We start from the raw sequence: 7,500 nt of genomic DNA, 5'->3' as shown, positions 1-7,500 counted from the left end.
CTTTTTTTTTGTACTTTCCAGGAGTGATTACTTTTTCCAGACGGCTGTATATTCGTTTGCACTGTCACTAGCTTATATATTGCAAATGTCTACTATCATGTTTCGGTCCTTTTTACTTGTGGCACATCTGCATATAAATTATATATATATATATATATATATATATATATATATATATATATATATATATATATAAAATCATAAAATCCACGTAAGAAGGTGAGTGAAAGCCGGGAATTTGAACAAGTACTTTCCTAATTTATTCTACATTTTCTAGTTCACACTGAATACAGGGGTGTTTGACAGCTTTATATACAAAATGAGAAGGGGACGGTGTTGCAGTTTCTTAATTTGGGCAGCATGTTCTTCAAACAGAAAAGACAAGGACAAAGGATCCAGGCATAATCCAGGGTGGAGATTAAAATTCCTGGTGCACGTTGCTTCAATAAACACAATTTCCAGCAGATTCCTTTGCCGATGGTCGTTGACCTAGCAGATTATCGATGACTTATCCCAGTTAATAGCATGGCCTGTCATAAGCCAATGACCCGAAATGCCATTGTTTGTTAGGCCTCTTGAAAAGGCATATTTGTGTAAGGAACATCTCACTTTTAGTCCGTTTGATGTTTTGCCGATATAAATCTTATTACAATCTTTGCAAGGGATACTACAGCATATACAATATTGTTTGAATTTGGGAGACGATTCTTTTATTAACTTATTTCTCAAAATGTTATTATATTTGAATACTAAATTAATATCAGTAGTTTAACAAAGAATATTCTTCAGTTCTGTGTTAACTCTTGTTGGATTGTAGTATGACTTTTTTGCTTTATTCTTACAAAGTTCCAAAAATATGAAGGATAACATAATGAATCTCCTATTTTGTAAATAATTTTAAACTCATCATCCAAAAATTCAGGAAACAAATTCCAAGAGCTTTATGAGACATACAAGAAATTTTGAAACCTTAATTTGTTTAGCGTAGTTAGAATAAAAATGAATATATGACAAATTATTCGTGGGTTTCCTATATACTTTAAAACAAAAATTCGTGTTATTTCTAATAACTAAGACGTCCAAAAATGGAATGCATTATTTTCTTCATATTCTATTGTGAATTTTATGGATGGTACAAGATTATTAATTGTATTCAAGAAATCAGGGATATTTACATTGTCTTTTACAAAACAAAAATAATCGTCTACATATCTAAATCAAAATACTATAGAGAATAGATTTCTTGAAATAAGTGTAGACTCGAAGAATTCCATGTAAATGTTAGACAAAAGGGGTGAAAGCGGGTATCCCATAGCCATACCAAATATTCTACCATTGAAAGTGAATTTACAATTTTTTACACAAAGGGATACCAGATTAATAATGATATTAGTGAGTAATTCTAGATTATACAAATCCAAATTTTGTGATAAATATAGAAGTAAGTCATCAATAGATACTTTAGTAAATAAAGATGTTACATCAAAACCGGTTAATTTACAAGTACTAGATAATTCAATATGAGAACGTCTAGAGCAAAAATCAACCGACAGTGTTGTAAATGGGAATTTGAAACTGCCCAGAACAGGTGATAGTAATTTAACTAAATATATAGAAAGTTTATAACTAACAGAACCGGTTGAACTGATAATGGACCGAATAGGAAAATCTTTTTTGGGTTTTGATTAATCCGAACATGTAAGGTAGTGATGGACCAATCGTTGAAACTTTCTCTTTTCTTGAGCCGAATTCTTTTAGTATAGCTTTTATTTAAGAATTGAAACTTTTTATTACCTCAGTTAATGGGTCACTCCTTAGTTTTTTGTGAGTCCTTTCAATTTACGATCAAAGTGGTGAACTATTTTGTTTTAGCTTGAATCTAAGGCTATTATTAATTCTGTTCAGTAGCAATGGCACCCAGTCCGGGGGAAACTGAGAACTGAAAGATTTAATTTCATGAATATGATGCCCCCGGATTGGATACCATTGCTGCTGAACAGAATTAATAATAACCTTAGATTCAAGCTAAAACAAATTAGTTCACCACTTTGATCATAAACTGAAAGGACTTACGAAAAACTAAGGAGTGACCCATTAGCTGAGGTCATAAAAAGTTTCAATTCTTAAATAAAAGCTATACTAAAAGAATTCGGCTCAATAAAAGAGAAAGTTTCAACGATTGGTCCATCACTACCTCTACATGTACGGGATTAATCAGAACCCATAAAAGATTTTCCTATTCGCCCATCATCGTTCAGCCGGTTCTGTTAGTTATAAACTTCTATATATTTAGTTAAATTACTATCACCAGTTTTGGGCACTTATTTCAAATTCTTCATTTACAAAATTTGGTTGATTTTTGTTCTAGACTTTCTCATACTGAATTGTCCAGTACTGATAAATTAACCAGTTTTGATGTGCCATCTTATTTTGCAAAGTATCTATTGACTTACTTGTATTTATCACAAAATTTGATTTGTATAACTAGAATTATTCACCAATATCATTATTAATCTATCCCTTGTGCAAAAAATTGTAAATCCACTTATCAATGGTAATTTTTATGAACAACATTTGGTATGGCTATGGATACCAGCCTTCACCCCTTTGTCTAACTTCTACATGGAATTCTTCGAGTCTACACTTATTTCAAGAAATCTATTCTCTAAAGTATTTTGGGTTAGATATGAAGACGATTGCTTTTGTATTGTAAAAGACAATGTAAATATCCCTGATTTCTTGAATACAATTAATAATCTTGTACCATCCACAAAATTAATAATTGAATATGAAGAAAATAATGCATTCCATTTTTGACGTCTTAGTTATTAGAAATAACACCAAATTTTGTTTTAAAGTATATAGGAAACACACGAATAATTTGTCACATATGCATTTTTATTCTAACCATGATAAGCAAATTAAGATTTCAACATTTTCCGGTATGTACCTTAGAGCGCTTAGAATTTGTAGTCCTGAAGTTTTGAAAGATGACTTTAAAATTATTGGTAAAATAGGAGATTCATTATGTTATCCTTCATATTTTTTGGAACTTTGTAAGAATAAAGCAAAAAAGGCATACCACAATCCAACCAGAGTTAACACATAACTGAAGAATATTCTTTGATTACCATTTCACCCTAATTTCATTCCTGCACTGCCCATTTTAAAAACTATTGATATTAATTTAGTATTCAAGTAAATAACATTTTGAGAATTAAGTTGATTAAGAATAGTCCGCTCAATTCAAACAGTATTGTATACAGTATCCCTTGCAAAGAATGTAACAAGATTTATATCGGCCAAACATCAAACGGACTAAAAGTGAGATGTTCCCAACATAAATATGCCCTTTCAAGAGGCCTAACAAACAATGGTATTTCGGATCATTGGCTTATGACAGGCTATGCTATTAACTGGGATAAGTCATCGATAATCTGCTAGGTCAACGACCATCAGCAAAGGAATCTGCTGGAAACTGTGTTTATTGAAGCGATGTGCACCAGGAATTTTAATCTCCACCCTGGATTATCCCTGGATCCTTAGTCCTTGTTTTTTCTATTTAAAGAACATGCCGCCCAGATTAAGAAACTGTAACCTGCCCCCCCTTCTCATTTTGTATATAAAGCTGTCAAATACCTCTGTATTCAGTGTGAACTAGATAATGTAGAATAAACTACGAAAGTACTTGTTCAAGTCCTGTTTTCACTCACCTTCTTCACTAACTTCAGCATGAATTGGATATTAAACGACATATGTAGCTTCATGATTGTATATGAATCATGGTGTGGTAAAAATTTCATATATATATATATATATATATATATATATATATATATATATATGTATATATATATATTTATATATGTATATATATGGGAGACTGGGGAGAGTTGGCTACAAGGGTAAGTTGGCACACACTAAATAACTTTAAAGTTACCAGTAGATGACTCTAATACATATACTGTGCAATTGCCACGTGGTCCCTCAGTTACCAGCAAAATTCCATAGAGATAGAACGTAGGAGCTCGAATTTAGAGACAAAGTTTGATTTTGATGGTAGTAAGTAAATTTTTTATCTTTGTGTTTTTACTATAACAGTTATACATTCATGACAGATTATTTTCAGTTGTAGCATAGTTTTCCTTATGGTTTAAAGTTCTATACCGTTAACACTAATAATTCAAGGTTTCTTGGTGTGGACTGGTAAGCGCTATTGTGCCAAATAGTAGGAATGGGCAAGTTGGCTAAAAAAAAAAAAAAAAATAGGCAGAGTTGACACATGTGGCGACTTGCCCCATTATTTTGATAAAAATAATAAGTCTATTTATTTATATAATTTAAGTTTTGTTCCTGGATTTTTGTAAGGATAATGAGATTAGCGTCCTATCATTTTCCCCACATTGCTCTCTGAAATTGCAGCCCTGGATGCTGGCGTTTTATAGACCCTAAAGAAATATGTCAACAGAGCATGTGATTCGTGGATGACTAGTTATCCAGGATCAACTATGACCATCTATGACATTCCTTGTATAGTTTTCACGGCTTTACCTCTTGCTGTCACTCATTCTAATGTTTCCAATGGGTTTAGGACTGCTGGAATTTCACCTTTGAATACAGACTATTTCAAGATTCTGATTTTATGGGTGCATATGTAACAGATCGACCACAAGGAGATGTCCGAAAAGAGACACAAAGGCTTCAGTCCAGTCATCAGCGTGATACAGAATCTTGGAATATGATGGAGAAGTCCAAGGTAAGTTGATCACCATCTACTTCTGGAGTAACTGGAAAGATAGTGACTGCACTTACAGAACTGAGACCGTTGCCTAAAGCAGGTGCCAGAAAGGAAAATTCAATAAATAGGAGAGAAACGGGAAACGTCGTTCTGCTATTCTAACTGACACACCAGTAAGAAAAAATCTCTTGAAAGTTTGAATAAAAAAACCAAAGATGAAAAGAAGCCTATTTTCGCAGGCGAAAAAAGAAACACCAATCCCAGAGTTTAAGAACTGCATGTTGATTCAGAAGAAAGCTCATTTGAAGACACACTGTGTTTTTGGTATGTATAGAACTATTTTTCTCAAAGTAAGCCAGGAGAAATGTGGAATCCAGTACAGGGTATGTAACATGTGGGAGCGTGAAGACTGTGCTGATGAAAATTTATTTTACACCTGCCACAATTGCAACTCAGATGATGATCTCAAGTAATACTAATGCCTTATAGTTTGTATTTTGGAAGTTCAGAGCGTATTTTTGCTATTTGATTTAAATGCAGTGTAGCAATTTTATTTTAATTATCAATGTGCCAACTTACCCCACGATGTGTGCCAACTTACCTCGTATACGGGGCAAGTTTGCACGAAAAAGTTATTTTTTTCTAAAACTTACTGTTACCTTAAGTTTAAAGCAAGCCACAATATTTTTGCTCTGTGATAAAGAGGAATATTTATTTCTTTCGATGATGAGAAGAATTTTGCAAAATATGTGTGTTTTCTATTCCCAATAACAGATTTGTAAAAAGTATGCCAACTAGCCCTGGTCTCCCTATATATATATATATATATATATATATATATATATATATATATATATATATATATATATATATATATATATATATATGTATGTATATATATATATATATATATATATATATATATATATATATATATATATATATATATATATATATATATATATATAATGCTGCATCTCAAGCAGGTGGCTACAGAGAATTAGCACAAAGGTTACTGCACATTCATATTTTAACTGCTGGATCATGAATGAAGCCCTTGTGCAGTAAAATTTCTATAACATTAGAAGCTTCATGCATCTACAAATGACTCATCAGTTGAACGTCGAACAGCTGTACGCACACAAACACTGTGCCATTCATCTCTGGGTATCAGTCAGGAACTTTCCCTCTTTACCTTTCACTCCAACTGTCCAACCCTTTCTAGGGCATCCTCTCCTCTTGCCCCAAAGACTTATAATTTGCATACTTTCCCACCAACCTGCCGTCGTCCATTCTTTCCGTATGACCAAACTATCTGGAATATACTCTGCCCCATCTCTTTCACCTGCGCTGCTTCCAATATGTACTACCTCTACATTTCTTACTTTCAGATTTTACTCCGCGCATACTACGCATTCAGTGAATTTCAGTCTGTTTAACCTTTTACCCTTTTATTCGTATTCAGCGTCCAAAGAGACAGTTGGTTAAACAATCATTTCCTACATTCTCACCTTGACTTCTATTCACAATTCAATTTTTTCATAATTTTTGCACTGATACATACATACATACATACATACATACATACACATAAATGTGTGTGTATATATATATATATATATATATATATATATATATATATATATATATATATAATATATAATATATATATATATATATATATATATATTATATATATACATATATATAATATATTATATATATGTATATATATATATATATACATATATGTATGTGTATATGTATAAATAGTGTGTGCATTATATAATTCATTTTTGCTTTAGCATTTTTATTACTACTTTATTCCTTCTTTTGTGTGCCCTTGTTTAATGTATTTTCCACGAAGGATACAAGAAACTTTCTCGAATGCACTTCCAAATATCCTTAAAGTGTATCGCTAGATATTCACTCTTTTGCCGCTGTCAAGCATCAAAATATAACATCTGAGACTATAGCAATGACCTTAACGTACCCTCGAGCCGTAAGCGGGGCGAACCCAGGGATGAAGAAGTGCAGACGCGGGAAGGGAACCATGTTGACGGCCAGCTTCCTCAGGTCAGCGTTGAGCCACCCGGGGAACCTAAGGCAGGTCGTCAGTCCGGACATTGCCAGGGACACCAGGTGGTTCAAATCGCCATAGGTCGGCGTTGCGATCTTCAGGGTCTTGAAGCAGATGTCGTAGAGGGCTTCGTTGTCGATGCAGTAAGTTTTTCGTCCGTGTTTTCGACCAGCTGGTGGACGGAGAGGGTGGCGTTGTAGGGCTCCACGACTGTGTCGGAAACCTGAAGAAGAGAGAGTCTGAACTATCTGGCCATGGATGTCTAAGTTTGGAAAAGACTGTTATAAATACATAAGTAATTTTTAGGCGAGGTATAAGTGTGTCCTCTTCAGAGAGTTTGGTTTTAGCCAATATCAGTGTAATTTTAGGAGGCAATGATATCAGTATCACTTATTTCTGGAGAGTTTGGAATCAACTTTAAAAGTATTTAGATGATTTGAAATTCTTGTCAAAAGTAATTTTTGAATAAAAGTTAGGAACATGAAGGGAAATTGGAAGGGTTTGAATTAAATATACCCAGAAATTTTATAAGTAATTTTTTTAGTATATATCAAAGTAATTTTAGAAGTTTGAACTGTATAAAAAATTGGGAGTTATAAATAGATATAGATATCATTTTGGCAGTCTAAATAATTTAAAAGGTATTATGTCTCTAAAAAATAATATTCTTAAATTCAAATCG

General features: G+C 32.8%; 1 pseudogene; it reads right to left on the bottom strand.

The window, feature by feature from the left end:
- The window catches only part of LOC136836670 (tubulin beta-1 chain-like), a 47,975-nt pseudogene that overhangs the window by 9,424 nt on the left and 31,051 nt on the right, over positions 1-7,500 (bottom strand).

The sequence above is a fragment of the Macrobrachium rosenbergii genome, chromosome 56, assembly GCF_040412425.1.
Source record: "Macrobrachium rosenbergii isolate ZJJX-2024 chromosome 56, ASM4041242v1, whole genome shotgun sequence".
NCBI lineage: Eukaryota > Metazoa > Arthropoda > Malacostraca > Decapoda > Palaemonidae > Macrobrachium > Macrobrachium rosenbergii.
Note: the sequence above shows the minus strand (reverse complement) of the source record. Positions and strands in the feature narration are given on the sequence as shown.